Source organism: Cydia fagiglandana, chromosome 1 (genome assembly GCF_963556715.1).
Source record: "Cydia fagiglandana chromosome 1, ilCydFagi1.1, whole genome shotgun sequence".
Classification (NCBI taxonomy): domain Eukaryota; kingdom Metazoa; phylum Arthropoda; class Insecta; order Lepidoptera; family Tortricidae; genus Cydia; species Cydia fagiglandana.
Genome location: NC_085932.1, coordinates 4,711,323 through 4,726,161, shown reverse-complemented (window position 1 = coordinate 4,726,161; position 14,839 = coordinate 4,711,323).

Sequence of the window (14,839 nt, the reverse complement as noted above, 5' to 3'; positions counted from 1 at the left end):
CGGTCAAGTGCGAGTTCTTTTAACTCGCACTCGCACACCGAGGGTTCCGTACACACTTTCAACTATAATCACGAAAGACTTGACCAGAAGTATTACTGAGCGATTGTGTACAGCGCCATCTATTGCCAAATTAACTAACTAACTAATGTGAGCGCCCTCTACATGATGGTTTTTCAAGGATCCTTAATCATGTAAACCGATTTCACACAATTTTTATTCTATTTGAAAAAAGGTGTTTTTAGTGTAATCTCATAGAAATTTTAAGTATCATCATCATCATCATCATTCTAGCCTTCAGTCGCCCACTGCTGAGCATAGGCCTCTCTTCGTGTACGCCACTTATCCTGGTCCTGGGCTAGTCTCATCCAAAAGTGCCCCGCAATTTTCTGAATTTTAAGTACAACTCCCGCAAAGGGGTTTAAATTGCAAATATAAAAAAGTTTTCAAGATAGATATGTGTGATTATATTTTCCCTGTAATAGTTATGATAATATTATTATTAAATGAAAATTTCGTAATTTCTCGTTGAACTTCGCAGATAATAAATGTAATAAGTGTAATGTTCAATTTGAGCTCTTTCAAATGATATCCCACTCGACCTAGTAATAGTAACTAGACTTTGAACTTTTGCCCCCTCTTTATATTGGGCATCATACCATAAGTCATTGATAAAAATTAAATTAAAAAATAACACTTCAATGTGTTGGATTAGCGTTGTTCGTAAATATTCCAAATTTCAAATCGATAGCTTAAGTAGTTCTCAAGATATTTAGCAATGTTGTAGACTCACAGACAAACGGATACAGTCGCGCCATAAGGATATGGACTTTTGTTTGAAATAAATAATTATTGAATTGAATAAGGGTTCCTTTTGTACCTTTTTGGTACGGAACTACTAAGTTGTTTGATGTGGTTCATTATGTAGCATTCACTACAACTACTGTTTAATTACTACAACATATGTAGCTGTATGTTATAACTATAAACAAACATAAGGCTCAATTGAATTCACTGCCAGCGCGAGCTACGCGCTACGAGCGTAGCTACTTAGTCGATAACACGGGAAAAACCGTAGATGTATGTAGCATTCCACCTGCGAACAGACAACTTTTTTGCTAGAATCAATCATAAACTGAAAGGTGTCATATAGTGCCATTTTCAACCAAAATGTTAAGTACAGTCGACGTCAAAGATATGTTTACATTTTCGCCTTATTACGAAGGAGTGAGGTGCAAATGTGTAAACATATCTTTGACGTCGACTGTACCTATTGTCGGTTGTCAATATGGCGCTACTTCCAAAGCTTCTATTTGAAATCAACCTTATCGACGACCGACAATGTGGTACCTTTTAGTTGAAAACGACACATGTATTAAAGCAAATGTGACGTTAGCCCTCCAGTGGCGAAGGCTGGATAGTTATCAGTAAAGTTCAAGTTATAAATTACTTATAAGGCCATACATTTAGGGTGCATTAAATCCAAACAAGACGCGTCGACAATACCTCGAAAGTCATAGCATAGCAACAACGTTATGGACAAACCCACTGTCTCCAAGGCCCGCCGAACTAATGGAAAATTACATAGAAAATCCCCGAAAACACCCCAACGAAATCTATGCATAGATAATAAACTATAAAAAAACCCAGACGACAAGGTTATTATGGTGTCTACGCTAGAGACTCTACGTTACAGAAATGAGATCATGATGGTTTTGGGGCTCTCATTCATGAATGTAAGCCTTTACGTCAGTCGACCCACTCGCGGAGGCGCGGTACCCCTCCCGCCCCGCCGCGCACCCCCCTCCCCGTGCTGGGGAGGCACTGACGTCAATCGTGCGCAACAAGTGCTCAGATATCGCCTGAATACATGCTATTTTTAACCTGGTAGCTGCATTATGGGTTTTTACTGAAGACTAAATCTGGAAAGGTTATATCGATGAATGATAATATCGATAGGCGTGGGTAGAGGAACAGTTGACCGCTGTCGTGAGGCAACTAGGTTCAACACGTAGGTACCTATTTTTATTTAAACACGTCTGTATTTAGACCACTGAACAAAAAAGGCACTCAGCAATCTCAGCATCTAAATTTGGTATTTAGGGCGATGGTTAGAGGTTTGAACTTTGACGTCTAATTTTAGCCTTTAATTTGGTAGACGATATTTGTGACGTCCCACGGGTAAAGGTACCTTATGGCGGTTGGCGCTTACGCTATTATTAACGCCGCTCCAATATTATGGCGGCGCTATGCGACGTAAGCGCCAGCCCCCATAAGGTACCTTTTGCCATGGAACGTCTAATGGGGTTGGCAACTGTCAAAGGTTTGCATAGATGGCGCCATCATAGCTTGCCCCTTTTTCTATGAGATTTGGCTTAAAAAGTTTGCACCCAGGGTATTAAAAAAACAAAAATTTTACACAATTCTAGGGATTGACAGGGCAAGCTATGATGGCGCCATCTGCTAAAAACTTCCACCGGCCAACCCCATTGGCCACCAAATGAATTCTATTCACCTATAAACAGAGTTCATTTTTGTGTAAGCTTTCAATAACTGGCCAGCCTTCAATAACTGGCCTGGCCTTATACTAAAATGAATTCTGTTCATAGGTGAAATATAATTCATTTTTAGTTTCTTTAGGGCGGCCGTTACTAAATTCGGCCAGTTACTGGCGAATTACCTACCTATAGTTCTGTGCATTTAAGCAGGTACTATGACCACTTTTATCGCATAGTATGATGACATGTATGGTTGTTATAATTTTATTGCTCTAGATCAGGGGTCTTCAAACTTTTTTACCTTAGAGCCATATTGCCCCTCAGAAAATTTCGCGCGGGCCACCGTCGGTTTTTGTGCCGGGGGAGGGCGCCTAGTTGCTGCTGTTAGGAACAGTTCCACTCTCAATGAATGCGGAACCCCAGGAGCCTGGCTCCCGCGGGCCGGATAGTGGGCACTCGCGTTGGGTGTCGGCGGGCCAGATTGGAACGCGTCGGGGGCCAGAATCGGCCCGTGGGCCGTGGTTTGGAGACTCCTGATCTAGATATTAAGTATTATCATTTCTATAAATTATCATCATCATTGTTGCGAACTCTTTAAATATTTGTCAAAAATCTTAATAAAATATTTAAAGAGTTCACAACAATCATATTAGCTGGAATTCGTCTATTATGTCTGTATAAAAGGAGGTATCTCGGCCACAATATATATTCGATCACGCTCCTTCCCTTCTATCAGACGTTCAAATTATAAGAATTATCAGAGACGGTATTAAGGCTCCCTTTCCATTGAGGCGGAGATGAGAGGAGAGAGAGGTGCGGGAATCAACCAATAGCATTGGTTTTTTTATAAAATTATAATATATTATATATTTAGTTATTACAAATATCTGTAACTTATTTAAAGGTAATTTGATTGCAATGTTAAAAAATACTTTAGTTATATGTAAGAAATCTGCAACGCAGGCTTCGCCATCAGTAACATGCTTCGTCCCAAACCACCCACATCTGGATGCTGATACGCTATAATGTGTCAACCCACATACAATATGCAATAAGATGTGAACTCAAAAAAAATACGCTTACAGTTGACATTTTATTGAAAAATTAATGTGGGTTGACACATTATTGCGTATCAGCATCTCTTCTCCGCTCCGCTGGATTGTTTGCCGCACATCTCCTCTCGCCTCCGCTTAACATTTATTGATCCTCATACAATAAACGACTACCATCAAAAAGGTGCTTATTATTTTTGTATAGGGTAGGGAAGCTGATTTTAATATTCCTAGATACACATTTTAAGTACCGTAAAATCAGATACTTAACTATAGTCCTTTACTGTTACCATCAGTTTGTCACTGACATAAACGCCGTCGAGAACGTAATTTACTTTCTATACATCTCGCTCGCACTCGCATATTAGTGCAAACGGGATGTATAGAAAGTAAATTACGCTCTCGACGGCGTTTATGTCAGTGACAAACTGATGGTAACCGTACTTAAGTACAACTATGGTCCAGTTTTTAGCGCTGATTCTCAACGAGACTTTATGATTTATACTCGTTACATTTATTTTAACCTATGTCACAGAATAAATAATAGTACTAGGTACAGAAGACTCACTCTCTAACATAACGCGTCTGTTACGATCAGGATAGATATGACCGCTATAGTTCGTTTTTTTTAGCATTAGAAAGAACTCCACAGAAGCAAGCGTGCAGTTTTTATCAGGCTCTTTAATTGTTAATAATTATTGAATTATCTAATGTAGCATGGTCAATACATATAATTTACTTCAAATTATTACCGCTAAATGTGCCGGATTTGGAACCACAAGCTTACTTCTGCGAAGTTCTTTCTAATGCTAAAAAAAACGGACTACAGGTGGCGACAGCACCACGCGCGGCTTATGGCTAGACATCAAAATTGGTGTGAACCGGATGTACTTTTAGCTACATGTAGCAAAGCGCCGAAATCGCGGAGTGAGCCACGCCTGCCTATGTCCAGCAATAGTGGACGTCCTCTGGCTGATATGATGATGATGATGATGATGACATTTATTTTGGAGCTTAGATACACTACCTAGCTCACAATACAGCGGGGAAATGCCGCCAGCATCCTTGGTACAATTCCTCAGGGGCCTATTTTAGATTTACGGCTCGATTCGGAAAATGAATTAGATTTCTACTAGACTTACAAGTTACGATAGGTATGGATAATTTAACGATATTAAAATTTGTAAGATAGATATGTCAAATTTGACGTTTCCGCGATTCTGGAGGTCCTCTTGAACGATTTCGACAAGTTATGACTTAGATATCCAAGTCACTTCTAGTCGATATTTAATGTAGATCTAGTTGATCTCTATTAAATCGTCTCTAGATCTTATGATTATCTCGAAATCCGAATAGGCCTGTTAAGCTAGTTATTAATTTCGTTTAGTACTACCACTGTATATATATTGTATGTAAATAAATGATTTAAAAGTTGTGGACTAAATTTACCTGATTTTACGGTACCTACCTAGAAGGTAAGCGATCTTGACATGCCTTTTAATTGAAAAACGCTTTTTAAAAATCAAAAACTATTATTTATGAAAGCAGAAAAATATAAATGATCGTATTAGATTCATAATTGTTACATATTTGCCGTAACTTATTTTTAAAATGTGTTTTTCAATTAAAAGACACATCAAGGTTGTTTACCTTATTTCTAATGCTAAAAAACGAACTATAATTTCTAACACACATGAACGTAAGGGTTTCCTCTGGCAATTAGTTCTGACGTCAAAAATAACCCAGGTTCGGTAGCTACACTGAGAAAATGAAATGGCTAGAAATAAATAAGTTTTTGCTGTCTACAACCGAGTGACTTAGCTCCGAGGGAGCCTGCAAAGTTCGTTGTTAAAAATCAAAGAAGTCAACTAGGTAACCGTAAGTTGTTAAAATTCTGCAATTAAATTTATTAAAAGTAAACAACACGCGTTTATATTGACTAAGACACTTATTTGAAAACAAATTAGTACTTGGTTAAAACAACCAAGAACGTTTAACAATAATTGCTTGTTTGTCAATTACAAAGCTTTAATCCGTATTTTAAATAAGGCTTGGTTGTATTCAACTAAATAAATTTTAACGAAGCCAAATTGGTACTTTGCTAGTGCTTATTTTTTTCCGTGTATGCATATGAACGTAAGGATTTTCTCTGACAATTAGTTCAACGTCAAAAATGACCTAGGTTCGTGAGGTTCGGTAGCTATGCCGCTCACTTAAATACCATCCATCTATACTGCCTACTCTAATAATCAATGTCAGAAACCTTCCTACTTAGGAGAGGTCAGAAACGTTCCTATACTGAGGTAAGGTGGGGTAAGACTAACATGGTTTATTTTGCTAGGGGCTATACACAGGGTGGTGCAAAAAACATGTTTTTTTTTCCGACGGGGCACCCCCTTATTTTGTTACACTTATTATGCTGATAAAATACACCAAGTTTCGTAATTTTATCTCAACTACAAAGAAAGAAAGAAAGAAAGAAAGAAAGAAAATACATTTATTTATTTATTTACAAAGGGGGTGCTCAATCACTTTTGTTAAAATTTATGGTCTTCCTTTTATTTCTGACACTATGTTATTTAGCAAAAAATAATTCTTATGATGAATCCTTTCGATCGGTATGATAAAACTACAGGGAGATTTTTTTCTCGTGTAGCGGGTTCGATTTCCGGTTCAACCATGTAGTTTTTTTTAAATCTTTGAATGCAGATTAAATTGTTTTTTAAATTAAAATAATGTCTTCTTTCAGCAAAATATCCTATCTACGATATTTAAGGTACTTTCCCTTGATGCCCCATAGTTTTGGGACGTCCTGTATATAAACAATTTCATATCGCCCCCGCGATATGTTATCGCTCTTTTCAACTACAATTTGTCACTATGACGCATTTGGAAGACTATTAAACGATTATGTTATTAAATACAGAATTTTAGATTATAACCATTAATTTCTGCTTTAGAGTAAACGACTTAAGCGACATTCGTTCAGTCGACGTTAAAAATATGTTGATAATTTTGCACCTTCTCCCATTGTGATAAGGTGAATATTGTAAACATATTTTTGTTGCAGTATCTTCATTGCTAACCTTAGCTGTTTTACCTGCATAATTTTGAAGTGACTGAACATTCATTACGCATGCGTGACCTGAGGGCCTACCGCGAACCGCGTTCGACGTGTTGCCTCTCTGTCGCATTTGTAAATTCGTACGTAAGTGTGTCAGGGAGGTAACACGTCAAACGTGGTTCGCGGTAGGCCCTCTGCGTATTGGCTAGACGAGCGGGGAGGTGAAGAATACGTACGTGGGACATACCATCGCCCACACAGTTAACTGTCCACCAGCAAACCTTATAACAAAAGGTCTGTGCGGAAAGAGAAGAGTCATGAAATGTATGGAATCCAACACGTTCTACGACTCTTCTCTTTCCGCAAAGACTCTAACGGCTCGATTCGAGAAATGAATAAGAGATTGACTAGATATGAAATGGTAAAGATATGTGACGTTCCATGGCAAAAGGTACCTTATGGCGGCTGGCCCTTACGTTGCATAGCGCCGCTCCCCTTTCCTCTTAATGTATTAAACAACAATAATAAGCAAAAAACAAAAATAAATATTCTCGAGACTATTTCGCCATTTTGAAGTTCAACCGGAAATCCAGAATTACATTGTGGGCGGAATATCCCAACATTTTCATAACGGTACCTAATAACAGTCTGACATATATTTATATTATTTCTTTAAGCCTACCCACGCACATTTATAACCGTAATCCAATTATTATGAAAGCATAATAATAATTATTACTATGTTCTATGTAAAGTTGGAAAATTAATGAAGTATTACCCCTTTGTGATTCTCTAATTAAGTGAAAATTTAATCCAATGTCTCGTTTAATTAGTTGTAAGTAACGAAGTAGTTTTTATTTATTTATTTTAATAATTGCGTCGAATAAAATGGTTAATACTATGACTATTATTATGCTGTAATCATATTTGCCCTATTTTTGAGTATAATGTGTATTGTGACTGTGCTGTGCTGCCGTGACGTTGGAAGCTTTTTTTTATTGAAAATCAGGGTTAATAATTAATATCTACCGTAGGGTATTTCACGTAACTAACTAAACCCAAGTAAATAATAATTTTACAAAGAAAAAGATGAATTCTCAATAAACTATTTCTATTTAAATTAGTTGCGTTAAACTGGTAGGTAAGTATACAAGTAAAATAATATTCCTAAAATAAATCCAATACACGTGGAACTCCAGTTTTAACCGGTAAACCCCGGGTTAGTGGGATGGTGCAAATGGCCCTTAGTGTTCCGTACAAAACTTTTCATTTATTATGAAAATTATACTAACCCTCATCTATTCCCAATACACCACAAAGTATAGAATGTCGTATACGCCCATGAATCCCATAATCTGTAATGCAATTTACAGCAGAATTATGATTTAATGCTAATTACAATACAGCGAAGTTCAAACTGCTGAACCGATTTTCATTAAACAAATAAACATAGCTGAGAACAATCGCAAGGAAACTCACACGTAAAAAATATTTTTCCCTTTTACAACTATTACCATGGCAAGAGAGACACTAAAAAGTTGATTCACTTTTATAATATAGCCAATTTCTTAATGTGGCAACACTACAGTAGCTGTCCAGTGTTGGCCTATTAGAAAATCGGTTCCCTACCCTTACGTTGTTGAATAAAAGAAGAACGTTATCCCCTAGCCGCCCAGAGACCTATAAAAAGGTCTCCTTTTCCACTTGTATAGAAACTGTTATGATACCTACTATGATAAGAGTACAATATCTATTAACAACACTATTAGCACGTAAGGTTTATCTGTAAGTGCTGGTATGTATAAAATAAACAAATAAACAAAACAAATATCATTCTTATATCGGTTTGATGTCATTATTTACAAGTTCGAATTGACCTGATTGATAATGGGGTTTGCTCTTATCATTCACTCTGGTACCATGTAGCGACATCTATTACTTCCTTGATTAGTGAAGCTAGTTTCACTTCAGCTTCACCTGAACTACTAGCGCCACCTATTGGCGTTTAGTCGCAGTGGCGCGCCGGCACAACACAGCTTTTGGGAGCTTTTGTAGAGAAGCGAAGCTTTAGAGGTGAACTCGGTGCTTCTTATTACCGTCAGGTGGCTAAAATTAGCGATTACGGCGATACGCCGTATATGCTCTAAGCGTCCCAAAATGTAGATACAAGATGTACTTAGGGCACATACTTACATAATTATTTTCACGGAAACATAGAACGTGTCTTGCTGGAACCAAAAAGAATAGAAAGTATAGAGGGGTTCTGTCATACTAAATGTTGTAGTCACTGTAAATTTATTGCCATCTATCGACACACGACTATAACTCAAAATAAACAAGTATAAAATTATCAAAATAATGAATATATATGTATATGGATAGATTTGGATAAATAATTTTATTATATTTATATCATTTTGACCCATGTTCATTCACTGATATCTATGTGTTAAAATTGTTAAATATGAAACGGTGTCGTCACGCCACCTAGCCGACCATAGGCCAAAGGTGTGTGCGCCATCTATCCGAGAATGACTTGTTCTTGATTTCCGAGGCACGTTTTTTTCTTAGACTTCATTCATCTTATACGAAGTTACATGTGTCTTTGATAATACGATGGAAAACAATTACCTATGCATTAAGTACAGTATTATGTATTATAAGAGCTAGACCAAGAAAAGTCTGCAGCGATTTTAATAGCCCACGCAGTGCAAGTGTTATTTTAAACCTCAAACGTCTATGAAAGTATGACGTATAAATAACACTTGCACTGCGTGGGCTATCAAAATCGCTGCAGACTTTTCTTGGTCTAACTCTCGTAAAAATTACTTCACGTCTATTTCAGAACAAGAAATGAAATCAGAATCGGTTTGGGCTCCTAGGCGTAAGTTTGTCATACTCATATTAATTTTGATATGCGCCCTTATTGTGATGCACCGTCTAAACCGATTAAAAGCTCGGTAGAGAATCTGAGTTTGCAAAAAAAAACGAAACCCGCATTCATGTTCTTTAAAAAAAAAGTTTTGGTTTATACATTTTTTTTAATGTAATTTTGAAATCGGAAATCTGCCACCGGACAGGGGGACACCCTGGACAGATGTAGTACATACCTAATTATTTTACATCGTATATTCACGGAAATTTACGAACGTGTCTTGCTATTTCAGAATTCTAAATACGAACGTTTCCGTGAAAATACGATGAAACGATTACTTATGCACTACATGATATATTGTACTAGCGAATATGGACCTACAATTTGAACCTGTTCAAACATAGAAAATAATTAAAATTTGAAAGTTAGACTAGACAAAAATATTCAAAATCGTTCTCCTTCTTGATGCGACTGGCAAATCATATTACTTTTTGGTAACCGGGTTTTTTAACCTAATCAGACCCTGCTGAATCCGAATTTGCCGGTTGCTCGATCGAAATCTTGACCGGAAGTGAGATATTTGACATTAAAGGTCCCTTTTTTTGGTTTTTCGTAAATAACTCTTAAACGGTGGCGCATAGCAAAAAATGTTCTATTACATAAGTAATCTACATAAAATTGCCTACAAGAAAGATTCAGTACAATTTTTCGCTAGGATCAATATTCAAAGAGATTTCAACGCGGGAAATTTAATTATAATCACTTCTAAGGTCCCGTTTTTTAGGTTTTCGTAAATAACTCATAAACGGTGGCCAATATCAAAAAATGTTGTGAGACTTTAATAATCTACACAAAATTTTGAATAAGAAAGATTCAGTACACTTTTCGCAGGGATCAATATTTAAAAAGATAATAAAGAGGGAAAGTTAATTATGATAAATTCTAAGGTTCCTTGTTTTTATTTTTTCGTTAATAATTTGAAAAGTATGACTCATAGCAAAAAAAATCTTATACATAAATAATAGACGTAAAATTTCCTACAAGAAACATTTAGAACACTTTTCGCTAGGATCAATATTTAAAAAGGCAAAGCAGCGGGTAAGTTAATTATAATCATATTTAAAGTCCCTTTTTAGTTTTTTGTAAATAACTCGTAAACGGTGTCCCATAGCAAAATAGGTTTTTAAGAACAAATTATCTACATAAAATTTCCTCCAAAAAACATCTAGAACACTTTTCTCTAGGATCAATATTTCAAGCGATATTAAAGGAAGAAAGTTAATTACAATCAGTTCACAGGTCACTTTTTTTTAGTTTTTCGTAAATAACTCGTAAACGGTGGCCCGTTGCAAAACAATATTCTACATAAATACTAAACATAAAATTGTCCACAAAAAAGGTTCTGTACACTTTTTCGCTACGATCAATATTTAAAGAGGTATTAAAGGGGGTAAGTTAATTATATTCAATTTCCAGGTCCCTATTTTTAGGTTTTCGTCTATATAGGTAAAGAACTATTTTATTTTATTTTATTTTAAAAATGTAGACCCAGTATTTTTGGAGATAAAGGCCAGACCATCACCCCGATGGTAATTTTTTGTATTTTAATGTTTTATTTTGGGGGGAGGGGCTTTATCTCCGAAACTATTGGGTCTTAAATTTTGAAAAAATATACAGAATAGAACCTCTATATGACAGGAAAACCTATTAGAATTATGCAGTCAAGCGCGAGTCGGGCATTACTTAGTTTTTGAACCGATCCCGACGGGTTTTTTAAAGGCAATCACTCGCGTTTCACATATACAAAACACATTGTTAAAAATTGGGTAATGCACGGAACCCTTGCAACGCGAGTCCGACTCGCGCTTGGCCGGCTTATTTTCATTTTGAGGTACAGAACCCTAAAAAGAGAAAAGTGTTCCATATGTTTTTCGTAGAAAATTTTATATCGATTATTTATTTACAAGAACATTAAGAACTTATTTTGCTATGAGCCTTATTTTACGAGTCATTTACGAAAACCTAAAAATGGACCTGAAAATTGATTATAATTAACTTACCCCCTTTAATACCTCTTTGAATATTGATCGTAGCGAAAAAGTGTACAGAACCTTTTTTGTGGACAATTTTATGTTTAGTATTTATGTAGAATATTGTTTTGCAACGGGCCACCGTTTACGAGTTATTTACGAAACTCTAAAAAAAAGTGACCTGTGAACTGATTGTAATTAACTTTCTTCCTATAATATCGCTTGAAATATTGATCCTAGAGAAAAGTGTTCTAGATGTTTTTTGGAGGAAATTTTATGTAGATAATTTGTTCTTAAAAACCTATTTTGTTATGGGACACCGTTTACGAGTTTTTTTACAAAAAACTAAAAAGGGACTTTAAAATTGATTATAATTAACTTACCCGCTGCTTTGTCTTTTTAAATATTGATCCTAGCGAAAAGTGTTCTAAATGTTTCTTGTAGGAAATTTTACGTTTATTATTTATGTATAAGATTTTTTTTGCTATGAGTCATACTTTTCAAATTATTAACGAAAAAATAAAAACAAGGAACCTTAGAATTTATTATAATTAACTTTCCCTCTTTATTATCTTTTTAAATATTGATCCCTGCGAAAAGTGTACTGAATCTTTTTTATTTAAAATTTTGTGTAGATTATTAAAGTCTAACAACATTTTTTGATATTGACCACCGTTTATGAGTTATTTACGAAAACCTAAAAAACGGGACCTTAGAAGTGATTATAATTAAATTTCCCGCGTTGAAATCTCTTTGAATATTGATCCTAGCGAAAAATTGTACCGAATGTTTCTTGTAGGTAATTTTATGCAGATTACTTATGTAATAGAACATTTTTTGCTATGCGCCACCGTTTAAGAGTTATTTACGAAAAACGAAAAAAAGGGACCTTTAATGTCAAATATCTCACTTCCGGTCAAGAATTCGATCAAGCAACCGGCAAATTCGGATTCAGCGGGGTCTAATTAGGTTAAAAAACCCGGTTGCCAAAAAGTAATATGCTTTGCCAGTCGAAATCGTTTTTATGAAAAATATGACCAGTCTAAGTGGTCAAGCTTACGGCCCTTGTTAGACGCAATTACCATAAGTTTTTTTCATATAATCATCATTTTCCATCAGGGTTTACATATATATTTAGCTCGCTTTCCCTAGTAGGATATTATAAAATAATTACCACAAAAAATTGTATTTCAACGAAACAAATCAGAAGCTACTGTAGTGAATTAATCTATAGTTCGTTTTTAGGGTTCCGTACCCAAAGGGTAAAACGGGACCCTATTACTAAGACTTCGCTGTCCGTCCGTCCGTCCGTCCTTCCGTCTGTCCGTCTGTCTGTCACCAGGCTGTATCTCACGAACCGTGATAGCTAGACAGTTGAAATTTTCACAGATGATATATTTCTGTTGCCGCTATAACAACAAATACTAAAAACAGAATAAAATAAAGATTTAAGTGGGGCTCCCATACAGCAAACGTGATTTTTGACCAAAGTTAAGCAACGTCGGGCGTGGTCAGTACTTGGATGGGTGACCGTTTTCTTTTTGCATTTTTTTCCGTTTTTTTTTTGCTTTATGGTACGGAACCCTTCGTGCGCAAGTCCGACTCGCACTTGCCCGGTTTTTTTAGCATAAGATCACGGCAAATATGTAAAAATTATGAATGTAATACGATCATTTAATATCAAAACTGAACTACTTAATTTCTTTACCTATTAGATTAGTTTTTACTAAACCTTTAGCTTACGAATAACGAATTCGGCTACCACGTCACAGGCATAGCCTAGTGTGGGGCCACAGGATACTTAAAATTGTTAAGAAGGTTTTTCTGTGAAATAAATATTCTTTATTCTTTTTATTCTTTACTTATATTCTTCTGCTTTAATAGTAAGAGTTACTGCCGGCCTAGCCAAGGTTACAATCGCTTCGACAACGAAAAGCATTATTGTATCTCTATCACTCTTCCATATTAGCGCGACAGTGACAGTTGCGTTTCGATCGCTACGGAGCGTAAGCGATTGACATCTTGGCCACGCGGCCTGATTTTCAAAAAGCGTTTTTCAATAAAATTAAAAGACATGTCAAGATCGTTTACCTTCTTTCAAGTTCTTTCTAATGCTAAAATAACGAACTATAGGTATTTTACTGCGTAGATAATCGATTTAGTTACCTAAATAGGTGCGCCCCGGCTTGCCTTTTTCCTAGCACACATACGAAAGACATCAACGCGTATGGTTTTTGCTTTCATCGTAGGTTTCCGACATTACAAGTTTTTCTAATCAGGAATTTCGTTAAAGATTCAATACAAAGATTACAAAGTACGCCGTTGCCTTTTCTCTTGAATCTTTAAATATTTATCGTTGAGGTTGACAATAGTTGACATATACTTACTCACTTGTAAATCATTACGGATATGATGGTCGTATTTGTCTACGTGACACCGTGATAAAACGGTGTCCGTCCCTTTCTATCCCGCAGAGTTAAAAAGTGACAGTTGTTTTATCACGTGGATAAATGTGGATAAAGCGATCCATAATAGGCTTGCAGTAAAGTTTATTAATGTTCTTAATTACCAATACACTAAGCATTCTAAGCCTAGATTAATAGCCTAATCAATGAATGTTAGTCATGAGCTTCGTACCTATATTATAAACGGACCTATATTATAGTCAGACGACGCAACGGAGCCACGCTGTTACGTCGTCGCCCAAATCTAATGTTTAATTTGTCTTTGGTTTTTATTCGTAGTTTCTTTGTACTTATTGTATTTTATTTTGTAGTTTCACAGTGCCTTGGTTTTACTGTAATGCTGTGTTACTTATTTGACTAATAAATAAATAAATAAAAAAATAAAAAAAGATTAACTGTAAACTTACCATAAATATTATAAACGGACCTATATTATAGTCAGACGACGCAACGGAGCCACGCTGTTACGTCGTCGCCCAAATCTAATGTTTAATTTGTCTTTGGTTTTTATTCGTAGTTTCTTTGTACTTATTGTATTTTATTTTGTAGTTTCACAGTGCCTTGGTTTTACTGTAATGCTGTGTTACTTATTTGACTAATAAATAAATAAATAAAAAAATAAAAAAAGATTAACTGTAAACTTACCATAAATACCTATTTAACTAAGTACAGGTTTAAGTACCTACATAGAAACATTCTTTCAATATTCTATTTTACTGCGGTAAAAAAGAAGTTAGAGGATTATTTATTTAACGTTTATTTCACAAAATAAAAACCTTACAGTACAAAAGTTGGACTGGTATTAAACCATAAGGAATTCTGTGCCACACAACCTTAAATCTAATACATTTCTACGCT